The sequence below is a fragment of the Sorex araneus genome, chromosome 1 (genome assembly GCF_027595985.1).
Source record: "Sorex araneus isolate mSorAra2 chromosome 1, mSorAra2.pri, whole genome shotgun sequence".
In the NCBI taxonomy this organism is placed as follows: domain Eukaryota; kingdom Metazoa; phylum Chordata; class Mammalia; order Eulipotyphla; family Soricidae; genus Sorex; species Sorex araneus.
The window spans coordinates 41,641,627-41,666,600 of NC_073302.1; the positions used below are offsets into that span (position 1 = coordinate 41,641,627).

The window sequence follows — 24,974 nt, forward strand, 5'->3', positions numbered from 1 at the left end:
TCACATGTGGGACCAGAGCGATACAACAGAGGGTAAGGCACTTGCCGCCTTGCACACGGCCAACCCAAGTTTGATCCCCAGAACTTTACAGGATTCCCCCAGAATTCCCCCCCCCTCCACACACACACACACACACACACACACACACACACACACACACACACACACACACACACACATACTTTCACCCGCCCCAGAAATATTCCTGAGTGTAGAACCAGAAGTAAGACCTGAGTATGCTGGGTGTGGCCCCAACACAAAATAAACAAACAAAGCAGGAGCAAGCACCAGCTTTCTAGAAGGACATGGAAGAAGGATCAGTGTAGTTCTGTTCTCTGGGAAAAGAGAAAAGCAAGCAGTTAGTTCCCAGTGGATGGACCATGGGGAGCACCTTGGGCAGAGACAGGAGGAGACCAAACAGGATTTCACTTTATCCTGAAGACAAGGAGGCACGAACCAAGGATTCTTAGCTGACGAAGACTCCACTTCCTTTTCAGATAGCGCCTGGCTCGAGTGGGGTGACCCAGCAAAGAGATATTAGACTGGATTCCGCTGCCCTCAGCCACCAAAGCAGAAAGAGAGCAGCGGCCATCGGTCCCCGGGAGAGGCAGGCACTCAGGGCAGACAGGGAGGCCAAGCCAGAAAGAAGGGTCTAGCCAGCAACGTGCAATGCTTCTCATTGAGGCAAACACACTGAGTCAAAGCCAAAGATGGGGGCAAGAGAGACACATAGCACAGGGGGTAGAGCGTTCGCCTTGCATGCGGCCAACCCTGGTTTGATTCCCAGCATCCCATATGGTCCTCAAGCATACCCAGGAGTAATTCCTGAGTGCAGAGCCAGGAGTCACCCCTGAGCATCGCAGGGTGTGAGCGACCCAAATAAAAAAAAAGAAAGAAAAAGATGGGAACTGGAATGTCAGTGTTGGATGTGGTAGCTTTGGGAAGAAGATGGGCCACTCCATCCACGTCTCCTGACAGGGGCTCTGAGCAAGTCTGTGAGAGGGGCACCACCAGACCCTAGTAAGGTAGGAAGACTGAGGGTCAGAGAGGTTCGGTGACCTTGGGGCAGGGAAGAGGCGGGGTGTGTATGTGGGGGGGACAGAGGCAGCCCTGCTGCCACGTCTGCCCGTGTGTCCAGGCGCCTTCCATCACGCTGCACTGCACGAGAAGCAGCATTTGACACTTATCCCGTACATGGTACTGTAATTATATTACCTAACATGCACAATATCAGAATAGAATAACATGCAGAATAGATATCTACATATTCTATTCTAATAATCATAATACACCACCTAATAAGCAACACATAAAATTATTCAAACACCAGTGATGTTTTAAAGTTAAATCTCACTTTAAAACAATCTTCAAATTCTGTGATACATATATGAGGACTTGTCTATTGAGACAGTCTCTAAAATACGACTTCGACAAAATCTGTACCACAGAACATTTTTTTGCTTCGTTTTGAGCCATACCCAGCGGAGCTCAGGGGTCACCCTCGGCAGTGCTTGGAGGATCAGGATCATATATGGGTGCTGGGGATCAAACTACGTTGGTCCTGTGCCAGGCAAGCCCCGAACTCATGTATTAGATTTTACATAATTATAAGATACACTATTCACAAAATAATTTAATTTAAAAATGATTGTTAAGGATTGAAACTCAGTTTAAAACAATCTTCGAATCCCATGTTACAAATATGAGAACTGGTCAACTAAGATTTATCCTAAAATATAACTTTGGTAAAATCTGTACAACAGGTAACTTTTGCTCTCGGGCCACACACAGTGGTGCTTACGGCTTTCTTCTAGTTCTATGTCAGGGGACCATATGTGGTGCTGAGGACCAAACCTGGGTGGGCAAAGCGCAAAGCTAAAGCCTTAACCCCTGTACTATCTCCCTGGCTTTTCATGACAGATAACTTAAAAAATATGAGTTGAGGGGCTGGAGCAATAGCACAGCGGGTAGGGTATTTGCCTTGCACGTGGCCAACCTAGGTTCGATTCCCAAGCATCCCATATGGTCCTCTGAGCACCGCCAGGAGTAATTCCTGAGCACAGAGCTAGGAGTAACCCTGTGCATCGCCAGGTCACTGTCACTGTCATCCCGTTCGTTGCACATCGATTTGTCTGAGCAGGCACCAGTAACGTCTCTCATTGAGAGACTTATTGTTACTGTTTTTGGCATATCCAATACGCACGGGTAGCTTGCCGGTCTCTCCGAGAGGGGCGGAGGAATCGAACTCAGGTAGGCAGCGTGAAAGGCAAATGCCCAACCGCTGTGCTATCGCTCCAGCCAGGTGTGACCCAAAAAGCAAAAAGAGTTGATGCCATGAAAAGTTTCATGCTGAGTGAAATGAGTCAGAAAGAGAGAGACAGACATAGAAAGATTGCACTCATCTATGGTATATAGAATAACAGAGTGGGAGACTAACACCCAAGAACTGTAGAAATAAGTACCAGGAGGTTGACTCCATGGCTTCGAGGCTGGCCTCACGTTCCGGGGAAAGGTCAACTCAGAGAAGCGATCACCAACTACATTGTAGTCGAAGGCCATGTGGGGGAAGGGAGTTGCGGGCTGAATGAGGGCTAGAGACTGAGCACAGCGGCCACTCAACACCTTTATTGCAAACCACAACAGCTAATTAGAGAGAGAAAACAGAAGGGAATGCCTTGCCACAGTGGCAGGGTGGGGTGGGGGGGAGATGGGATTGGGGAGGGTGGGAGGGACACTGGGTTTACGGGTGGTGGAGAATGGGCACTGGTGAAGGGATGGGTTCCCAAACTTTGTATGAGGGAAGTATAAGCACAAAAGTGTATAAATCTGTAACTGTACCCTCACGGTGATTCTCTAATTAAAAATAAATAAATTTAAAAATAAATAAATAAATAAATAAATAAATAAATAAAATAAATTTGGGCCAAAAAAAAAAAAAAGAGTTGATGCCAACAATAATCTATCTCTGGACACCATCAGCCCTGGAACTATAACTGATTTCTTATCTTAGAAACAGAGTTTTACGGAAGATAATCCTTTCACCGAGGACCGGGCCTTGATCTCTCCCAAGTGAAAGCTACACACTGAGTATGTGCTGGCACAGACCTCTTGCAGATAACAGGCTACCACCATGACTCACTCGCCTTCCTTTCCACAAAAGACTCAAACCTGGTGATCTAGCCCAATACTCTCTTAGACAGACACAACTTGTTTATACGCTACACTACACAGTCTGCCTGGTACTTTTACAGTACTGGCCACGACAGGGAATAAAAGCTCCTGCTGAGGCTTCCTGTGCAAGACAGGTAAGTGACACCATCCGAACGATGCCCTAGGGCAAGCTTGTCCAGACAGCTATTGAGGTCAAAAAAGGGGATGGGGTGGGGGTAATCAAACTGCACTCACATACAGCCCTTCTTGCTAATTCATCAGAAGATGGATTAATTTTTTTTTTTTTTGAGCCACACCTTGCTGTGCTCAGGACTTACTCCTGGCTCTGAACTCATGCATCACTCACTTCTTGGTGGGTTGGGGGGACCACGCGGAGTGCCGGGGATGGAACCCAGGTCGGCTGCCTGCAAAGTAAGCACCTAACCCACTAAACGATCTCTCCGTCCCCTAAGAAAAGGGATTAATTTTTGACAACGAAGATTAAAATAACAAAAGGAAGGCTGAGGAACAACTTTTCAGAGAGTGGAATAGCACTTCAGCAGTTCTGTGGCACTCATGATTCTTTATATTAAGAACCTGGGCTTGGGGGCTGGGCAGTATAGCAGATAAGGTGCTTGCCTTGCACGCAACCAATCCAGACTCGATCCCCAGTATTTCATATGGTCCCCCAAGCCCCATCAGAAGAAGTGATGCCCTGAGCTTGGAGCCAGGATTAAGCCCCGAACACCACTGCAGGTGACCAAAACAACACCACCAAGTTTTGAAGGGTGTTAGGAGACACCAGCAGGCCTCACTGATCTGGAGTCCCGCGAGCAGAACCTTGAGGGCAGTGAGGTCCATGTGGAAGAGGAGAAGGTCATATGCAAAGGCCCTGAGAAGGGCAACTAGGGCAGAATCATTGTGGCTGCGTCCCCCACGGGCAGAACTTTTAGGAAGGGCAACTTCCTATCTCTGATGTCCGCAACATCCTACTTCCAAAGTTTTATCATCAACTTAAAAGCCCACCCCTGCCACTTGCTCTGTTGCAGAACTCTACTTTCTTTTTCGCAGAGTTGTAGTGACAGTCCCTGCCCTGCCCTGCCCTGCCCAGCCCAGCTGACGGTAGCTGCTGTGATCATAAACCAGGTCGAAGATGAGTGCAGGTGGCAGATGAGTGCAGAGAGCCTGCATTCGACCGCCTGAGCTCGCAGACCATTCATAAGGCTGCAGTCAACTCACCTCTTGGGGCCTATTTCTTTTATTGAACACCAAGATCCACATTTTAAAACAAAAGAACGGCTCTTGTGAAAAAGTGCTCTCCTAAAGAAGCTGCTTCTTGGGCCAGGGAGACAGTCCAAAGGGTTAGTGAGTGTTGCTTTCCATGCTGAAAACCTGCGTCCAATCACCAGTAATGCCTGGTCTGCCAGCTCCAAGCCAGGAGCATCTTGAGTACCACTGGATTTGGCTTCCCCTCCCTCCCAAAATAAACCCACAAAGAGGTCACACTCATCAGTGTTCAGGGGGGCGTCCAGGGAGGGTCCCACGCATTCTGCTATTTGGACCATCTCCCTGAAGCCCCCAGACGTTGCCCTTTTTAATACTAACAACAGCTGAAGAAGGGGAGGTGGTGGTTTGAGCCACACCCAGTGGTGTTCAGGGGCTACTCCTGGCACTGTGCTCAAGAATCACAGCTAGTGTGCGAGCAATGATATGGCATACAGGGAAACTGCCTTGCACATGGAATATCCGGGTTCAATCCCGTCATCCCATATAGTCCTCCTAGCACTGCCAGAAATAATTCCTAAGTGCAGAGCCAGTCATAACCCCTGAGCATCGCCAGATGTGGCCCAAAAAACAAATGAGAATAAATCAGTCCTCGCAGAGTTTGGCAGACCATAGGAAGAGCCATATAGAAAATCTTCAAATAGAAGATTTTCTTCTGATCGCAATTCTTCAAAAATCTTTTACACTAACTGCAGGTCAGCTCCAGCGTTCCTAGCCCCAAACAATATCTGAAGGGGGCTGGAACGGGTAAGGCACTTGCCTTGCCCGCAGCTGACCCAGGTTCAATCCCCAGCATCCCATATGGTCTCCCCAGCACTGCCAGAAGTAATTCCTGAGTGCAGAGCCAGGAGTAACCCCTGAGCATTGCTGGGTGTAACCCCAAAAGCAAAAAAAATAAAAATAAAAATAAACGATATCTGAAGGGTTTCTGTCAATATGATGCATTTCTTTCATACTTGAAATTTTCTCCAGTGAATTTAGCCAACTCTGTGAAAGCAGCGTACCTCTCTTTTTGTTTTTTGAGGGGGGGTGTTTTGTTTTGTTTTTTAATTTTTTTATTAGAGAATCACTGTGATGTACAGTTACCCTCTCTTGAGCATCACTGCAGCTGGCATTGCTAAGTACCACCCGAGAACAGGGGATAAAGAAAACAGGCTTTGTTTTATAGGCGGAGTACAATCTAGCAAGGAAGTGAAGATAAGCACACAAATAAACTCTAATATGATAAGGGCCCTGGGGCTGGAACCTGGGGCCCTGGAACGGGTTTGACAGAGGAGAAACGGAGAAGACCAAGGGATGGAACTGAGAAGGGCAGGCAGGGAGGCAGAGAAGAGAACAACACAGCCAGGGCTCAAGGGTCATTCAGTTTAGTTGACATCAGGGCCAAAGAGTTCAAACGTTTTTTTTTCCCAACAGCAGCCCGGGATATACTTGTTCTTAAAGACAAAACAAAGAATGCTTTATACTAATTAAAAAATGTTTTTTATCATTGAAATATGAGGCTACCAACCGAAGAGGTGCCTCAATGGGGTAGAGCACAGCTTTGGCAATCTCTGATACAACACAGGCGCCCCTGAGCCTGCCAGCCGTGATCCCTGAGCACAGAGCCAAGAGTGAGCCCTGAGCATAGCTGGGTATGGCCCCCACACACATAAAAACAAACAGTTGGCAAGTTCTGTCAAGGCCTGAGCGAGCACAGAAGTTAAGGCTCTTGCTTATGGGGACCGCAGCAATAGTTCGGTGGGCAGGGCACTTGCTTTGGATGTGGTCCACCTGGGTTCGATCCCCAGCATCCCATATGGTCCCCTGAGCACCACCAAAGATAATTCCTGAGTGCCGAGCCAGGAGTAACTCCTGAGCACCGCCAGGTGCGGCCCCCAAAGCTGAAAAATAAATCAAATTTAAAAGGTGCTTGCCTAGATCCCAAGTTTTGGGCCAGGGTCCCCCAAGCACCACCAGGTGTGGCCCCTGAGCACCAATGGATAGGCTGCAACTCCCCGCCCCCCAAGATGGGAGAGTCCGTGGATGTAGTGGGGTGATCGGCAGGAGGCTGATGGCTTTCCCGGGATGGCGCTGTAACTAGGAAGGACTTTCTAAGTCCTGGGTCAACTGGAGGGCAAGGGTGGGGGGGCTGAAGCAGGCCCTGACACCATGGGGGAAAGCAGACAGAGACACACAATGTGCCTGTCTCCTGCAGGCCTGTTTTTAGCCCCCTTGCCCCCCACCACTGACTCACCCCATTTCCCCACACCCCACAGGGGTAAAAAGGAGTGTGTGCTAAGCGAGTTGGCGGTGGTTGGTGGCCCGTCTGTCGGTCTAAGGTCCGAGAGGGAAGGCAGGGGCGTGGCTGCTCCTGGCTCTGCACTCAGAGATCACTCAGGGGGACTCTATGAGATATTGGGGATCGATCCCAGGTTTAGCCGGGTGCAAGGCAAGCATCCTACCCGCTGTACTATTGCTCGAGCCTCATACGGGTTACTTTTGGCTGTGTCGAATTTAATGCTTGCTAAATCTTTTGTTTGTTTGTTTGTTTGTTTTGGGGCTCTGTCTTGTGTTGCTCAGGACCTTCTCCAGTGCACTGTCTGGGGGTCCTGTCGGAGGTGCTCGGACCATGTGGTGCATATGTCAGGCCTCCAGCATAGAGCCCACCCTCAGCCCTGTGAGCGCTCTCTTAGGTCCTAGCCTATCAAGAGCAACCTCCCCCCTCCCCCGGATAGTATTAGTTAGACTGCAACCACTGAAACTTTGTAATGTGCCGGTCAAGTTGACTGGTGGGGTGTGGGGGAGGGGACAGAAGTGGGGAGGGAATCTGGGCACGCTGGCGGAGGGAAGCTGACCGGGGTGGTGGGGTTGGTGTTGAAATATTACGCGTCTCAAAGCCAACTATCGAAAACCTTGCCAAGTCGTACTTCTTTAATTCAATTTTTAAAATATTAGCCAGACTCTATCAACCTTCAATGTGAAGAAGACACACAGACACATATCTATTTTTGCGGTGTCAGGAACCAAACCCAGGGTCTCACACACGCAAGGCATGTGAGGGCATCACAAAGCCACATTCCAGGCCCCGGGGGAAGAAAACCTGAAAATCAAGTGCACGCCACGGGCCAGCGTCAACTCCTCAGCGCCTGCGCCCTGGATGTCCGGGCTCGAGCATCTGCTCTCCCCGCTCGCTGAAAACGGGAAGGCGGCCAGGTATTCTTGGGTAACATGTTTTCAATTCACAAACCACTTCGTGCGGAAGGGGAGACGGCTCAGGTGCTGGGGCACGAGCCTCCCGTCTGGTCCCCCACACCACAAGCTTCTCCCCACCCTCAACACAGCAGCATACTCAGGCGTTCCTCTTGGCTCTGTGCTCAGAGAACACTCCTGGTGGTGCCGGGGGACCGTATGGGATGCTGGGGACCAAAGCCAGCTGGTCATGTGTAAGACAGTGCCCTCTTGGCTGTACTATCACCCCGGCCTGAAATAGCACTTTTTTGTTTGTTTGCTTATATAAATGTAAGAGTACTGCTATTTATTCTGAAATAGCATTTTTCAATGCCAGTTCAAGGGATGCGGAACACTCTGCTAAAGTACACTGGGATCTGGAGGCTCTCGTCCTGGACAGGGGCTTACATTCAATAAGGCTACTGCAGTAGTAGGAGGAGGAGGAGTAGTAATAAAAAACAACTGTTTTCATCTGCAAGCACAGGGCTTTCTCACAATATTATTTTGTTTTTGCTTGTTTTGGAGCCACACTCAGCCGTGCTCGGGGCTTATTCTTGACTCTGGACCCAGGGATCACTCCTGGCGGGGTTTAGGGGACCACATGGGGTGCTGGGGATCAGACCCAAGCTGGCCAGATATAAGGTAAAGCGCTTTACCTGCTCTATCTCTCTAGCCCTCATCATATTATTTTGAAGTAATATATCGTGTGTGTGTGTGTGTGTGTGTGTGTGTGTGTGTGTGTGTGTGTAGATGGTGCCAGGACTTGAACTCAAACCTGTGAGGCAACAACAGACTCGAGCACCATAACGTCTCCATTTCGAGACTTCTTGTTACTGTTTTTGACAACAGACACAATGACAGAACGCAGATGTGAACAAGGAAAGCAACTTGCTCTGTTGGGGAGAGGCGGTAGTGTGATATTCTTCCCAGAGAAACGGCCTTATCTTCCTTTTAAATGTCTAGGACGTTGGCATTAGGAAAGCAATATATAAATGTTCTAGGAAGCGCAAGCACATGGCATTTCAAACAGTAAGAAGTAAAAATTCCTCGCCTTCCTTCCAACCTCATTCCACTGCCACTACTGGTCACGTTCCTCCCATTTCCAAGGTGGCACTAATTCCATAGAGGCTTTTTCAAGCTGAAAAAGTAGTGTGACATCGCTGAACAGAGAGTTGGAAAGAGATGCACGGAAACACTAGCATATAGCAAGGAGAGAGAATGAGAGACAGAGAGAGATAGACAGAGACAGAGAGATAGAGAGACAGAGAGAGAGACAGAGAGACAGAAACAAAGAGAGACACAGAGAGAAAGAGAGAGACAGAGACAGAGAGAGACAGAGACAGAAACAAAGAGAGACACAGAGAGAAAGAGAAAGAGAGAGAGACAGAGAGAGAGACAGAGAGAGAGAGAGCAACCGATAGACCGATCAACCGACCTAGGACAGACCTCCAGAGGTCCTGCCCCAGGCACATGGAAACAAAAGCTGCTTTGACCCTTCTCTTTCTAGTTTGGGGCAGTGGCTTTCTCAGTGCCAGCACTAAGGTGTTCTTCTGGTTGGGGCAACTGTCTGTTCTCCACACAGGACCCAGTTTCCCTGAACCGTGACGGTGCGCTGCCTCAGCTCACCTGAAGGAACCTCAGCTCCCCACTGCTGGCTCCGGGGCGGGGCCCTGGCAGAACTGGACATTGAGGAAGTAGCTGGCTGCAAATTCTGGACTTAAGACCCAGAGGAGAGAGAGCTCTCCACAAGCATGCGGAGTTCTGCACCAAGCTCCCCCTTGTGCTCCTCGGTTAGAGCCCACCATCCTCCCCCACCTGGGGGACTGTCACCACTCCAAAGCCACGGACCCGGACGCGCCCATCCCCCTAATACTCAGGCCGCCTCCAGCTCCAACTTCAGAGCCCCGCAGGCTCGGGAGCAGAGGCGGGGCCGATAGAAAGGTTTCCCACTGAGGGAGTGGGCAGGCTGCACCGGGGGTTAGAGGCAAAGACACCGCAGAGCCGGAAAACCAGGGTAGACACCTGACGCCAACTTCACTGTAGTGAGACGCCCCTCCCTCCAGGAGGAGCAAGACCGAAAATGCTTAACACTGGGCCCTCCCTATCAACCGGCCCTGAATAGGGTGCGTCCAGCCAACTGACATCTGACATCAGTGGCTGGTCATCTACATGATCCCCTTTGCAGAAAAAAAAAAGGGGGGGGAAATATTTTTATTTAGTGTCCTTCTGAAAAATCTACCTTCTTTAAGAAAAAACATAGAAAGTGGCCCAAAATTGCACCCAAAACTACGATCACCCCCTGGATTTTTCTGGCACCCCCATACCTGGTCTCAGAATCTGCCCCCCTTGACTTAGGTCAACTGTACCTAAGTCACTGTCGTCCCATTGTTCATCGAGTTGCTCAAGCGGGCACCAGTAACACCTCCATTGTGAGACTTGTTACTGTTTTTGGCATATTGAATACACCACAGGTAGCTTGCCAGGCTCTGCCGTGCGGGCAGGATACTCTTGGTAGCTTGCCGGGCTCTCCGAGAGGGACGGAGGAATCGAACCTGGGTCGGCCGCGTGCAAGGCAAACGCCCTACCCACTATGCTACTGCACATATATGTGTCACTTCTACCTGGAGCTTGTAGTGACTGAGCATAAAGTCAAGGAAAGAATGAAGTGAGGGGACCCACCTCCACCACCCTGCATGCAGGATACTGCTCTGTGGCAGGGGCTGAGAGTGAAGAAGCACCAAGACTGGGGGGTGGGAGGTGTCCAGACAAAGCAATTCATGTTTCAGTGAACTCTAGACTACACAACCACAAATTCCCCACAAGCAGCACGGGCTGCAAAAGCCAGTCTCTCAGCTGCTTCCGGAACAATCTCACTGCTCAGTTCCTTTCCCAAGAACCCCCAGACACTTGGCTCAGGCTCCCCAGGGCCCTTCTCTGAGCCTACGGTCCCATGCGCCTCTTCACTGCTGCAGCCTGGAACCGCCAGCGGGCCCACTTGACGGGCAGAGAATGTTCTGTTTGTCGCTGTTATCTTTTGGTTTGGGTCTTTTTGGTTTTGTTTTGGGGCTACACTGGGCTGTGCTCAGGGATAACTCGGGGTAGGTCCAGGGCACCGTATAATGGTGCCCCATCTAAGCCGGGTCAGCCCAGTGCAAGGCGAGAAGGCAAGCGCCCTGTCCACTGTACTATGGCGTTGGTCCCTGTTATTTTGGTGTGGGGGTGAAACCTGGCAGTGCTTAGGGGTTACTCCGGACTCTGTGCCTAGGGGTCAATTCAGCATTGCTTGAGGGGGGTCATGAGGGTGCTGGGGAGTTGAACCCACAGGCCTCCTCCATGCAAAACACGCGTTCAGCCCAACGGATCATCTCTCCAGGTTCAGGGCTGGGTCCCAAATCCCGGTAGGAAATGCTGCCCAAGGCATGGGCTGGTGTGAAGGAGAAATAAATAAGTCTACGAGTTAAGCCTCACCAGCATTCCCGGCACCCAAGGTTTTCAGTGTGGGGGTCCCTTGGGACCCCCACCCCCAACACCATAAACCCACTTCCATATTAAGGCTAAGATGCTACTGGCCTTTTTTAACCACGCCCCCCCACCCTCCCTCCGGCGTTTTAAAGAGCACATAGTGACCGTTCAGAGGCCACCCGGAGCGTGACAGAGGAAAGGGATGAACCACGCAACCAGCAGGTGTACGCAGCCCGCCTGTCTGTTAAATTTGCCATTACACACCATTACAATCATCAAAATATATTTGTGAAAAACAGCTCAACTATTTTTGCTTTTTTCAGTGTGTGTGTGGGTGGGGGGGGGGGGGGAGGAGATGAGGGGAACCCAACCCAGGCAGAGTTCCACTGCTGGATTTCATGACAGCTCCCTTTCACTATTTTTTTTTTTAATTCTTAAATAGTTTTTTTTTTCCAAGTCTCCGTTTGGGGGAGGCATTCCAGTAAGGCGCCTGCCTAGCACCGGGCTAACCCTGGTTCTGTGGTTCTATCCGCGACATCCCCTATGTCCTCTGAGCACTGCCACGAGTCAGCCCTGCGTGCAGAGGCGGGCGTGATCCCTGAGCACTGCCAGGAGTCAGCTCCGAGCACCACCGGATGAGACTCAACAGCTCCCCTCCCCCCTATTCCTCCCCAAAAGGTCTCCGTCTTAGTTATCCGATAAAGAGCCCAGGAAGACAAAAGCTCCATAGGACACGTTAAGCGTGCGGAGCCGGAGGGCGCGAGCTCAACCCGCTGCGCGCAAACTTTGCCTTTAGGAGACTGGACTGGAGCCCGGGCCGGGGCACCGCCAGCTCTCAGGGCGCCATCCGGCTCGGAGGGTCCCCCACCCCCACCCCCACCCCCAGCACCGCCAGGGGTGACCTCAGAACAAAAGCGAGAGAGAAAAGAAAAGTTCTGCGGGAGTTTGGGACCCTCCGTTCTCAAAATCGGATCCCGCTGCCCGCGTGCCCCACCACCCCGAGGAGGGTCTTCTTGCGAGTTTCCAGGGAGTCGCGTGCAGTGCTGACGGCGGCTCCGGGAGGGGTGGGGGGGGCAGGCGGTGCCCACCTCCCACGGCAGGGCTCCACACCTCACCCCATCCTCCCCTGACCACCCGGGGTGAAGTCCCCGAGCTGCCTGCGCCGCCAGCGCGCCTCGGCCGGGGAGGCCCCGCGCACTCGGACGCCGCTCGGTTCCCTCCGGGCAGCGCCGACTCGGAGCGGGAGGACCGGGTGGTCACTTCCAGCCCCCGGTGCCCGGGCCCCGAGCCCCGCGCGCCGCAGGTCGGGCCGCCGCACGGCCGAGAGGTCAGTGCCCAGGAAGGACTCGCGGATCTCCCCCCCAACCCCTCCCAACGCCACCCCCAAGGGCCTTCCCGGCTCCCCCGCCGGCCCCGGCGCGCACCCCGCGCCCGGAAGGCGGCCCAGGCTCGGCGGCCCCGACGCCGCCCGCCGCGATGCCCGGCCCCGGCCCCACTCACCGCGGACGGCTCGGCGGGGTCCGGCTGCGGGGCGCGCTCCCGAGCTGCGCGGTGCCAGCGGCCGCCGCCTCCGCGCTCCGCCCCGCGCCGCCCCCTGATCGCCGGCCGAGGGGCGGAGCAGGGGCGGGGCGGGGGGCGCCGGGCCCGACGGGCGGGGCGGGGTCTGGCCGCTGCCCGCCCCCCGCAAGGCCCGGCCCGGCCCCGCCGACTTTGCCCGGGGCGGGCTGGACAGGGTGGACCCGGGTCCCCCCCCCCCCAGAGGCAGAGGGACACCCCCTCGAGGGTCCGGGGAGTCCGTTGCGAGCCGGAGGCCTGGGGGTGCTTTATCCCTGGTGCTCTGTTGCATGTCGGAGACCTGGGGGGGAGGGGAATTTATCCTGGGGGGGGTCCCAGGACTCTGATGCGAGTCGAAGGCCTGGGGTTGGGGTGGCGCTTTACCCCCTGGGAGTCTGGGTGCTCTGTTGCAAGCCGGAGACCTGGGGGTCCCTGAACTCTGATGCGAGCTGGAGGCCTGGGGAGGACTTTAACCCTGGGGGTCCGGGGACTCGAATGCGAGCGCGAGGCCTGTGGGGATGAGGGGCTTTACTCCTGGGGGTCCCGGGACTCCGGTGCGAACCCAAGGCCTGGATGGGGGACTTTATTCCTGGGGGTCCCGGGACTCTGATGCGAGCCCGAGACCCGGGGGCGCTCTTAGTCCACGGGGCAGGGCGGGGAGCGCTGGGATCGCGCTAGGAAATGAACCACAGTAGTGGGGAAGAGAGAAACTCGATCATTTCCCCCAGATCGCTCTTTTGAAAAAAAAAATACAACAATGATTCGACCCTCGGGGCAGTGGCCCCGCAGAACTCGGTGGCACTGGGACTTTTGGGGGGTCGCTGCGCCCGCTCCACCCCCAGCCTTCCCTGTGCAAAGCGCGCGCAGTGGACGCCGGGCTCGCCGTGCCGGGTGGCACTAAAGCGTTTCCAGGCTCCGGGTGGATAAATGTCATTTGTTTCGTTTTCTTTCTGCCGGGTGAAGTGCACGCGGAGACCAGTCGGAAGTCGGAACCGGGCCGAGGGTTGCCGCGGGGCGGCCCCGGTGGCGCTCGGCGCCGGAGCCGCGAAGGACTGGCGCCCTCTCTGGCAGAAGGGAACCCGGAGAAGCGATCTTTCTAGAGGAAAGGTGGTCAGGGTTGTGTTGTCGCTGCTGCTTTCTGATAGGGGCCACTCCCTGCGCCCGCCGGCCTCCGGGTGGGGGGTCTGGGTGGGGGCCGGAGCTGCGGGTTTCCAAGTCACGCACGGAAGTTGTTAGGCCCGCACTGTACTTAAAAAAAATTTTTTTTTAGTTGAATCACGGCGAGATACACAGTTACAAAGCGGTTCGTGATTGAATTTCATTCATACAATGTTGGAACAACGGCTCCTTCACCAGTGCACCAATTCCTGCCACCAATGTTCCCAGTTTCCCTCCCTCCACCACCACCCCTACCCCAGCCTGCCTCTATGGCAAGCCCTTCTCTCTCTCTTTTAAAAATTATTTATTTATTTATTTGCTTTTTTGGTCACACCTGGTGATGCACAGAGGTTACTCCTGGCTCTGCACTCAGGAGTTACCCCTGATGGTGCTCAGGGGACCATATGGGATGCTAGGAATTGAACCCGGGTGTGCCACGTGCAAGGCAAACACCCTACCTGTTGTGCTATCACTCTAGCCCCCTCTCATTTTCTTTTTTAGACACTGTAGTTTGCATTACTGTTACTTTAAAAATACCAAGCATATACGTGAAATGAGTCAGAAAGAGAGGGACAGACATAGAAGGACTGCACTCACTTTGTGGAGTATAGAATAACATCACATGAGGCTGACACCCAAGGACAGTAGATACAAGGGCCAGGAGGATTGCCCCATAGCTGGAAGACTGCTTCATGAGCAGAGGGGAGAAGGCAGATGGAATATAGAAGGAATCACTAAGAAAACTATGGCTGGAGGAATCAGTCAGGATGGGAGATGCATGTCTAAAGTAGATAATGTACCAAACATGATTCCCTCTCAGTGTCTGTGTTGCAAGCCATGATGCCCCCAAATAGAGAGAGAATACAAGGAATATTGTCTGCCATGGAGGCAGGGGGAGGGTGGGAAAGGGGGGGTATACCAGAGATATTGGTGGTGGGGAATGTGCACTGGTGGAGGGATGAGTGTTTGATCATTGTGTGATTGTAACCCAAACATGAAAGCTTGTAACTATCTCACGGTGATTCAATAAAATTAAAAAAATACCAAGCATATCACTTTACCTCCTTTCCATACTCAGTTTGTGTCCAGAGTGATCATTTCTGGCTATCATTGTCACAGTGGTCCCTTCTCTGTCCTTCACTCCCCCTCCCTTTTGTGGCAAGCTTCCTACCACTGACCAGTCAGCTGGCTCTTAATCCTACTGTCTTTGGGTATTATTCATATACTGTTTTTTTTCAATGTCAGAGTATGGCTATTTATTCAGCCATCGATTAAGCTGATTGAACTGGGCATGAACTCCACATGACTTTTTTTTAATTCAGAATGTTAATTTTATTATTATTATTCACTTGTATCACTTGTCGTCCTGTTGTTCTTCGATTTGCTCGAGCGGGCACCAGTAACGTCACCATTTGTCCCTGTCATGTGCAAGTGCAGCCCAATGATATCTGCTTGCTCCAGAAACAGGAAGAGCCTCACCCATGAAAATATTGTTTTTCTCTTCTCCATATGTCTTTTGGATAGTTAATTCAGAGCAATGTCCTTTTTGCATAGACACAGGAGGACAGTTAATGCTATGTTTTTGTAACTTGAGAAGTTAATTGACTTCATATAATATTCACTCTTGGGTATCTATTCTCTTGAATTAACCTCAGTTGCTCTTACTTCCTAGCACCCCAAAATCAGGGTCCTGATGAGGGACTGGATGGACCCAGGGCAAGTTGTGAGCTACCCTGGCATCGAAATGGGCCAGGCCAAAACACCATAATACTTAACTACAAGTTAAGAGCATGGTTATGGACAAATTCTGTCATGATCCAAAAAAATAACAACTAGATTAGGACCCTGCTAGGGTTAGGAATGATTAATCTGGCCTGAGCACTGTGGTCTGAGATCTATAGTGAGATGTCCTCAGGAGAGTCACCTTACAAGCTTAATGTATCTCTTACTGTGTCCATACAAAATAACTAATATTAAGAAGAAGAATTAAGATGTAAATTAAGATGTTAATTAGGTTATTGGACAAAGGAAAGGAGAAAAACCCCTAAAATGGCATTTAGCCCTTCAGCTGATCTCCTTGGCTGAAGGTAGCCAGGGAGGGCTTTCATTGATTGTGTTGATTATGCTAAGGGACTTGGGTCTGGTTGCTACCCCCAATGCCAGGAGTTGAAGAGATGAGCGAGGGAGACAGGAGGAGACGGGAATGAGAGACTTAGATTGGAACAGGCGCGTGGGAAGAAAGGAATAAATGGCAACTGATCACCTACCAGACTGGCCCTTCCTTCATCCGCCCATGGCATTGGCTATTCCGGGTGGGGAATCGGCGCCAGACCACCGAATGCAGGCAGCGAGAGAGAGCCATGGGGTTCCTAGTCATTTTGTGATTACACAGGCCCCAAGGGGTTGGGTTCCAGCCAAAGGCACAGTGGCAATTTGGGGGTATTGGGAAGTCTGAACGCACCATCAGGCTTGTTGATACACTCACCCTGCAGGTACAGGCTGACCTGCTGGCGGCACCATACCCCTTATTCATATCACTGTCACTGTCGCTGTCATCCCGTTGCTCATTGATTTGTTCGAGCGGGCACCAGTAATGTCTCTCATTGTGAGACTTATTGTTACTATTTTTGGCATATCCAATATGCACGGGTAGCTTGCCAGGCTCTGCCGCTCGCGCAGGCTCCATACTCTTGGTAGCTTGCCGGGCTCTCTGAGAGGGGCAGAGGAATCGAACTCGGGTGGGTCGGCCGCGTGAAAGGCGAAAGCCCAACCGCTGTGCTATCGCTCCAGCCCCTTATTCATATACTTAAAAAATATATATCCTAGAAGTAAGTGCAATCATTTTGTTTTTCCCTCTCACCCTGCCTCATTTTACTTAGTGTGATACTCTCCATGTCCATTCATGTGTAAATTTCATGACTATTTTTCCAGACACATGCATAGTGTTCCCTTGTGCCATAAAGAAACTATGTGCCATAGTTTCTGTATCCACTTATCTATTCTTGGGCACTTGGATTGTACCCCGATTCTGCCTATTGTGAGCAGTGCTGCAATGAACACAGGAGTGTAGATGACTTTTCTGCATCATGTTTTGGGGCCACTGAGATACATTCCCAGAAGTAGTACTGCTGAATTATATGGAAACCCAATTTCTGGTTTTTTGAGAAATGTTCATATTGTTTTCCCGAAAGGCTGGACCAGTCGGCATTCCCACTAGCAGTGAATGAGAATCCATAAGATACATAGAGGAAAATGTAGGCCGAACCCTCCATGACATTGAAGCTAAAGGCATATTTAAGGATGAAATAACCACTGACCAAGTAAGTGAAAACAAAGATAAACAAATGGAACTACAGTAAACTAAGAAGCTTCTGCACCTCAAAGGAAATGATGAACAGAATACAAAGACAGTTTACAGAATGGGAAAAATTATTTACCCAAAACTCATCCTATAAGGGGTTAATATCCAAGATGTATAAAGCACTGGTAGAACTTTACAAGAAAAACAAAATCCAACCCCATCAGAAAATGGGGAGAAGAGATGAACAAAAACTCCCTCAAAGAAGAAATACAAATGACCAAAGGCACATGAAAAAGTGCTCTACATCACTAATCATCAGGGAGATGCAAATCAAAACAATGAAATACCATCTCATGCCACAGAGAATGGCTCACATCAAAGAGAACAACCAGTGCTGGCATGGATGCTGAGAGAATGCGCTGTACCTTTTGAGTTCTCCGCAAGCTCTCTCATCTAAGGAAAGTTACTGTTGGTTTCTAGCTTGGGGGCGCTGAATAAATTGTATCTTAGTTGTTCGGAATACCTGGGAGTTAACACGAATCCTAATTTACACAAACATGGAACATCCAATAGCTGAGATTCAGTCCTCAGGTCTGACTTCTGGTTTTGTTGTTTTGGGCTCAGATGTTACTCCTGGGGTTACTCCTGGTGGGGATCAGGGTACCATATGTGGTGCCAGAGATGGAACCCCGTGCAAGGCAAGCACCATACCCCCTGTACGATTGCCCCAGTCCCACTTCTAAGCCCACACTTTCCCCATCGTGCCACACTGTACAGTACAACTAGCCCCTCCTTAAGTGTAATTCTGTTGTTTCTTTGTTCGTTGGGGTGGGGTGGCACACCGGTGGTGCTCAGGGGCTACTCCTGCTTCTGCACTCAGGAGATCATATGGGATGCCAGGGATAGAACCTGGGTCGGCTGCATACAAAGCAAACACTCTCCCTGCTGTACTATCACTCCAGCCTTCATATAATTTTTAATACAAATGGTTATATATGTATGTGTATATATTTGCTTTTGCTTTTGGTTTGGGGATGCATTCCCTTGCTTGGAGTGCTTACTGGGGCTATTTCAAGAGAGGTGCCCTGGGAACCAGGGGGTGCTCGGGATCCTCTCTCGTCCTCCCACCTCACACACACATACACACACACACTCACTCACATACATACATAGACACACACTCACTCACACACTCACTCACACACTCACACACACTCACACACACACTCATACACACTCACACACATATACACCCACACTCACACACTCACACACTTACACACACTCACTCACACACCCACACCCACATATACATTCATACTCACACACAGACACTCACACACTCACTCACACACATGTACACTCACACTTACACACTCACACACACACAGACCATCACACTCATCTCTTGAGATATCTCCCAGGCTCGATGTTTAAGTTTGAAAGGATATTACTCTATTTTAATTATAGGAGAATATTTCTTCATTCACCAAAATTCCTTATTTTGGGGAACAGTACACCTGGCAGTGCTCAGGGGCTACTCCTGGCTCTGGGGTTCGTAGTCAGGGGACCAGGCCGCACAGGACCCAACCAGGACCTGGGAACACAAAGTCTAGATGGGTCCCCACAACTCTCCCCAGGATTCTTTTTATTAACCTTCATTGAACATAAACTTTCCTTCACTGCCTTAACTAACTTTCCCTAATTGATCATAGGTTTGCTGCAAATCCTAAAATGAAGTGCACTTGCTGGAACTATGAAAGTAAGGGAGGAAGGAAAGAACGAATAGTCTAGCTTAATTTAGATTCTCCTGGCGACACTTCTCCAGAAAGCCAAATTGCTTGATATTCAATGAGAAGACACATATAATTTCAGAACCGATCATCCTCGACAGAGAGTGACAGAAAGTTAAGTCAGGACTGCTAAGCGAATTGCAATTGTTTTGTGAATGAATACTCTGGCCCAAAGCATGAAGAAACTAGTTCCCCCCCCCCCCCCCGGCTCTGCCCTGGCCCACTTTCGCTGCTGTACTTGCTGGCTGCCCGGCGGTGCTGGACCCTGGTCACTTGGTCTTCCCATGAAACATTAACCTTCAGTGGCTTCGGCGCTCTGCTTTCCTGAGTCAGTCTTCTCTCCTGCATGTGCTGGTCTTAGCCTTTGCCACTGCACTGTGTTTTGTTTTGTTTGGGGTCACACCAGGCAGTGCTCGGAGCTTACTCCTGGCTCTGTGCTCAGGGATCACTCCTGACGAGTGCTCAGGGGACTCTATGCAGTGCTAGGGATCAGCTACACTCAAGGCAGGTGCCTTACCTGTGCTCCTGTCTTCCTGACCCTTTTCCAGGACATTCTTTCTCCTCTCACACACGACTGCAAACCCTAATTGAGTTATCCTTTGTTTTTTTTCTCTCCATGCAAACTCTCCATCCTTTCTAGCTGAAGCCTTGTCAGATCTTCTCACTGTTTCTGCTTTACCCTGTTTGGATCTCCACAGTCTTCATTTCCAGCCCTTTGTGGGGGGTCTAAGCGTTCCTCACACCTGCCATTGTTCACTTCCAGAAGGGGAAATCAGCACCTTCTCCTACCATCAATCTGCTCCCCCTCATGCACAGTTTTTTTTTTAATGTTTAAAATTTATTTTATAAAGTAGTTTGCAATATTTGATTACATGTAATAGTTGAACACCAATCCCACCACCATTAATACCTTCCTACCACTATATTTCAGATGTTTCCATCCTTAACTTCATCCCCTGCTCCAAAGCAGAACCGATATAATTTATTTTGTATTGATTGTTATGAAAAACCACCGAAAATGCTACAAAAAAGTTTCTTACCTAAAGAGATGGAGGACATTTACAAAGAAAATTACAAAATACTACTTCAAGAAATAAAAGCGGTGGACACTAGGAAATGGAGACACATCCTCTGCTCGTGGGTCAAAATGGCAATACCCCTTTCCCCAAAGCATTATATAGATTCAATGTGGTTCCTAGTAGGATACCCATGGCATTCTTCAAAGAAATAGACAAAACACTCCTGAAACTCATATGGAACGATAAAACCCCACCAATAGCTAAAGTGATCCTTAGGGAAACGAAGATGGGTGGCATCAACTTCCCCAACTTCAAACTGTACAACAAAGCAATAGTAACTAAAAGAGCATGGCATTGGAATAGAAACAGACCTGCAGACCAATGGAACAGAGTGGAATACTCTGCCACATACTCAAATATATGTTCACTTAATCTTTGATAAAGGAGCAAGAAATGTGAAATGGACCAAGGAAAGCCTCTTCAACAAGTGGTGATGGGAAAATTGGACAGCTACTTGCAAAAAAATGAATTCTGATCTCTGCCTAATGCCAGACACAGAAGTCAGATCAAAGTGGATTAAAGACCTCAATATCAGACTTGAATCCATAAGTTACATGAAGGAAAATGTAGGCAGAACTCTCCATGCCCTGAAGCTAAAGGCATCTTTAAGAATGAAACAGCACTGATCAAGCAAGCGTAAACAAACATAAGCAGATGGGACTACATTAAACTAAGACGCTTCTGCACCTCAAAAGAAACAGTGACCAAAACACAGAGACAGTCCACTGAATGGGAAAAATTATTTACCCCAAAACCATCAGATAAGGGGTATATACAAGATATTAGTAAGATATACAAGATATATAAGACATTAGTAGAATTGTACAAGAAAAAATCCTCCAACCCCATCAAAAAATGTGGAGAAGAAATGAACAGAAACCTCCTGAAAAAAAAAATACAAATGGCCAAAAGGCACATTAAAAAAAAAGCTCTACATTGCATCAGAGAGATATAAATGTAAACAATAATGAGATATCATCTTACACCACAGAGACTGGCACACATCAAAAAAAAAAAAAAACAAAACAAGAGCAACCAGTGCTGGCGCAGATGTGGGGAGAAAGGGACTCTCTTTTGTTGTTGGTGGGAATGCAGACTGGTCCAGCCTTCCTGGGAAACAATATGGGCATTCCTCAAAAAACTAGAAATTGAGCTTTCATATGACCCAGTAATACCACTTCTGGGAATATACCCTGGGGGGTGCAAAAAAGCACAGTAGAAATGAAATCTGCACCTGTATGTTCATTGCAGCACTGTTCACAATACCCAGAATCTGGAAAAAAGACTGAGTGCTGAGAATAGAGGATTGGTTAAAGAAACTTTGGTATATCTACATGATGGGATACTATGCAGCTGTTAGGAAAGATGAAGTCATGAAATTTATTTATAAGTGGATGAACATGGAAAGTATCATGCTAAGTGAAATGAGTCAGAAAGAGAGAGACAGACATCGAAGGACTGCTCTCATTTGTGGAATATAAAATAACATACTATGAGACTAATACCCAAGAACAATAGAGACAAGAGTCAGAAAGATTGCTCCACTGTTGGAAGCCTGCCTTATGAGCTGAGGGAGAAGGCAGCTGGGATAGAGAACGATCACTAAGTCAATGATGGTTGGAGGGGTAGCTTGGGATGGAAGATATATGCTGAAAGTAGATAAAGGATCAAACATGATAGCCTCTCAATAGCTATATTGTAAACCATAATGCCCCAAAGAAGAGAGAGAGAAAGTAAGAAGGAAATTATCTGCCATAGAGGCAGGGAGTGGGGTCGGGTGGGGGTGGTGGGAGGGATACTGGGGACATTGGTGTTGGAAAATGTACACTGGAGGAGGGATAGGTGTTTGATCATTTTATGACTGAAACTCCATCACAAAAGGTTTGTAGTATCTCACAGTTATTAAAAAAATAATAAAACAAATACCTTTCATACTTAGAAATATCAGTGGAAGAGAAAGGCAGCTTTCTGGGATGGGAGATGTGTGCTGAAAGTAGATAAAGGACCAAACATGATGACCTCTCAGTATCTGTATTGCAAACTCTAACACCCAAAAGTAGAGAGAGAGTTAGAAGGAATGATAGCTCTCCGGCTTGCATTACTAATACTTCTTGCAGTGTTTCACTCTCTGAAACTGACTTTGAGAAACAGGGGTGGAGACCCTCAAATTGCCTGCTGCTTAGAATTCTGCTTGTTAACAAACACAGGCCCGGGTGTTTCACCTCCTAGAATATCTGATTCTTCAGTTCAGTGTCTAAGGATTCTAAATACTGCATGTGACTCTTTTTACTCATGTTCAAAGACTAACACCAGGGGCTGGAGCGATAGCACAGCGGGTAGGGCGTTTGCCTTGCACTCGGCTGACCCGGGTTCGATTCCCAGTATCCCATATGGTCCCCTGAGCACCCGCCAGGAGTAATTCCTGAGAGCAGAGCCAGGAGTGACCCCTGTGCATTGCCGGGTGTGACCCAAAAAGAAGAAAAAAATCAAAGACTGACACCAGTTCTGGGTTCCTGCAGTTGACTTCTATCCCTCCCTCTCCCTTTCCTTATTTTCCTTTCTCCCTTCCCTCTCCTCCCTTCCGTTCCCTCTGCTTTTCCCTCTTTCTGCTCCTCCCCCTATACCTTCCCTTTCCCTTCCCATTTCTTCCTTCCTCATATGAAAATTTAAAACTAGAAAACTTGTCTGTGGGCCAACTCATTGTCACTGATTGAACTGATTTGCATTTCCAGTTTATGAATGAGCTGCTTTCATGTTTCTGGTTGAACTTATTTTTAAAATGGAAAATCCCAGTTTTGTCTTCTCCTTTCTCTCTCCCCTCCACCTCCTTTCTGCCTCCCTCCAACCTCTTTGTCCTTTCTCCTCCCTCACCTAGTCCCCAAAACTCAGCAGTAAGCAGCACTCACTGAATACAGAAGCTACATTTTTTTTGTGATTCCAAGTTCATCCTCGAAATTTGCAAGGAGCTTGAGCTAAAGAGAAAGTTGTGGCTGCTGCCCTCTAGTGGTAGGAAACGTGGCAAACATGGTCAAAAGCGAAACGTTAGATACACAGTTAGCATGAAAGGAATAAACTTTAAGAAAAAAATAGATTGAGAAAACTACTCTTTGTTCACTAATTTCACATCCACTGAACTTTTTTTTAGTTTTTTTTTGTTTTAGACCACACCTGGTGGTCCTCTTTAGAGCTAACTCCTGGCTCTGGCGGACTCAACAGGACCATATGGGATGCTGGGGATTGAACCCTCGTGGGTTGCATGCAAGGCAAGCGCCTTACCTGCTATACTACCTCTCCAGCCCCTCACTGAGAGTTTTTAAAGTTAGATTAGAGAGCAGAAGTTTATTCAATGAGCTGTCGCTGCTAGGAATTCGGTAGAAAAAGCCCCCCGAGGAGAAAGGGACCCTTCTATACTGCTGGTGGGAATGTCGACTGGTTCGGCCCTTTTGGAAAACAATATGGACAATTCTCAAGAAATTAGAAGTTGAGCTCCCATTTGACCCAGCAATACCACTTCTGGGGATATATCCCAGAGAAGCAAAAAAGTATAGTCGAAATGACATCTGCACTTATATGTTCATTGCAGCACTGTTTACAATAGCCAGAATCTGGAGAAAAGCCTGAGTGCCCTAAAACAGATGACTGGTTGAAGAAACTTTGGTACATCTATACAATGGAATACTATGCAGCTGTTAGAAAAAAGAAAGTCATGAAGTTTGCATATAAGTGGATCAACATGGAAAGTATCATGTTAAGTGAAATGAGTCAGAAAGAGAGAGACAGACATAGAAAGATTGCACTCATCTGTGGAATATAGAATAACAGAGTATGAGACTAACACTCAAGAATGGTAGAAATAAGTACCAGGAGGTTGGCTCCATGGCTTGGAGGCTGGCCTCACATTCTGGGGAGAGGGCAACTCAGAGAAGGGAACACCAAGTAAAATGTGGTCGGCGGCCATGAGGGCGAAGGGTGATGTGTGTCGAATGTAGACTAGAGACCTAACACAATGGCCACTCAACACCTTTATTGCAAACCACAACACCTAATTAGAGAGAGAGAACAAAAGGGAATACCCTGCCATAGTGGCAGTGTGGGGTGGGGGGAGATGGGACTGCGGAGGTGGGAGGGATGCTGGGTTTACTGGTGGTGGAGAATGGGCACTGGTGAAGGGATGGGTTCTCGAACTTTGTATGGGGGAAACATGAGCACAAAAATGTATAAATCTGTAACTGTACCCTCACGGTGATTCACTAATTAAAAATAAACAAATTTTTTAAAAAAGCCCCCCGAATGACTATGATTAATCTCTACCATCCGAGCCTCTGGGATTTATCATTATTATTATTTCCCCAGCACTCTTTTAGCTTTATTCAATGTCTACCATTCTATTTTAGAATTTCTATTTTTAAAATTCAGTGTTTATTCAATATTAGATCATGCAGGTTTTTTGTTTTGTTTTGTTTTGCTTTTTGGGTCACACTCAGTGATGCACAGGGGTTACTCCTGGCTCATGCACTCAGGAATTACTCCTGGTGGTGCTCGGGGGACCATATGGGATGCTGGGAATTGAACCCGGGTCGGCCGCGTGCAAGGCAAATGTCCTACCCACTGTGCTGTTGCTCCAGCCTGAGCATGCATTTTTGGCATACCAAAAATGTTGGTTTTTTGGGCAGGGGTTGGGGGGGGGGCGCACGGAAAGATAGTACCCTGCATGGAACTGCTCTGACCTCTCCCCCCGCCCCGTCTCCCCCACCCTCCCTTTCCCTTCATACTCCAAGTTAAACTGCCTTAAGGATAGCACAATGGGTAGGGGGGTTGCCTTGCATGCGGTCGACCAGACCTTGATTCCTCCATCCCTCCCAGAGAGCCTGGCAAGCTACTGAGAATATCCCACCCGCATGGCAGAGCCTGGCAAGCTACCCATGGCATATTCGATATGCCAAAAACAGTAACAAGTCTCACGATGGAGACATTCCTGGTGCC

At 49.1% G+C, this 24,974-nt stretch overlaps 1 protein-coding gene across 1 annotated transcript in view; it reads right to left on the reverse strand.

Annotated features, from left to right (window-relative positions):
- The window catches only part of ACO1 (aconitase 1), an 81,040-nt gene extending 68,302 nt beyond the window's left edge, over positions 1-12,738 (reverse strand). The window contains exon 1 of the mRNA XM_055134173.1: positions 12,607-12,738. The gene's annotated coding sequence lies outside the window, so the exon portion shown is untranslated. The remainder of the gene's footprint in view (positions 1-12,606) is intronic.
- Positions 12,739-24,974: the final 12,236 nt, after the last annotated feature.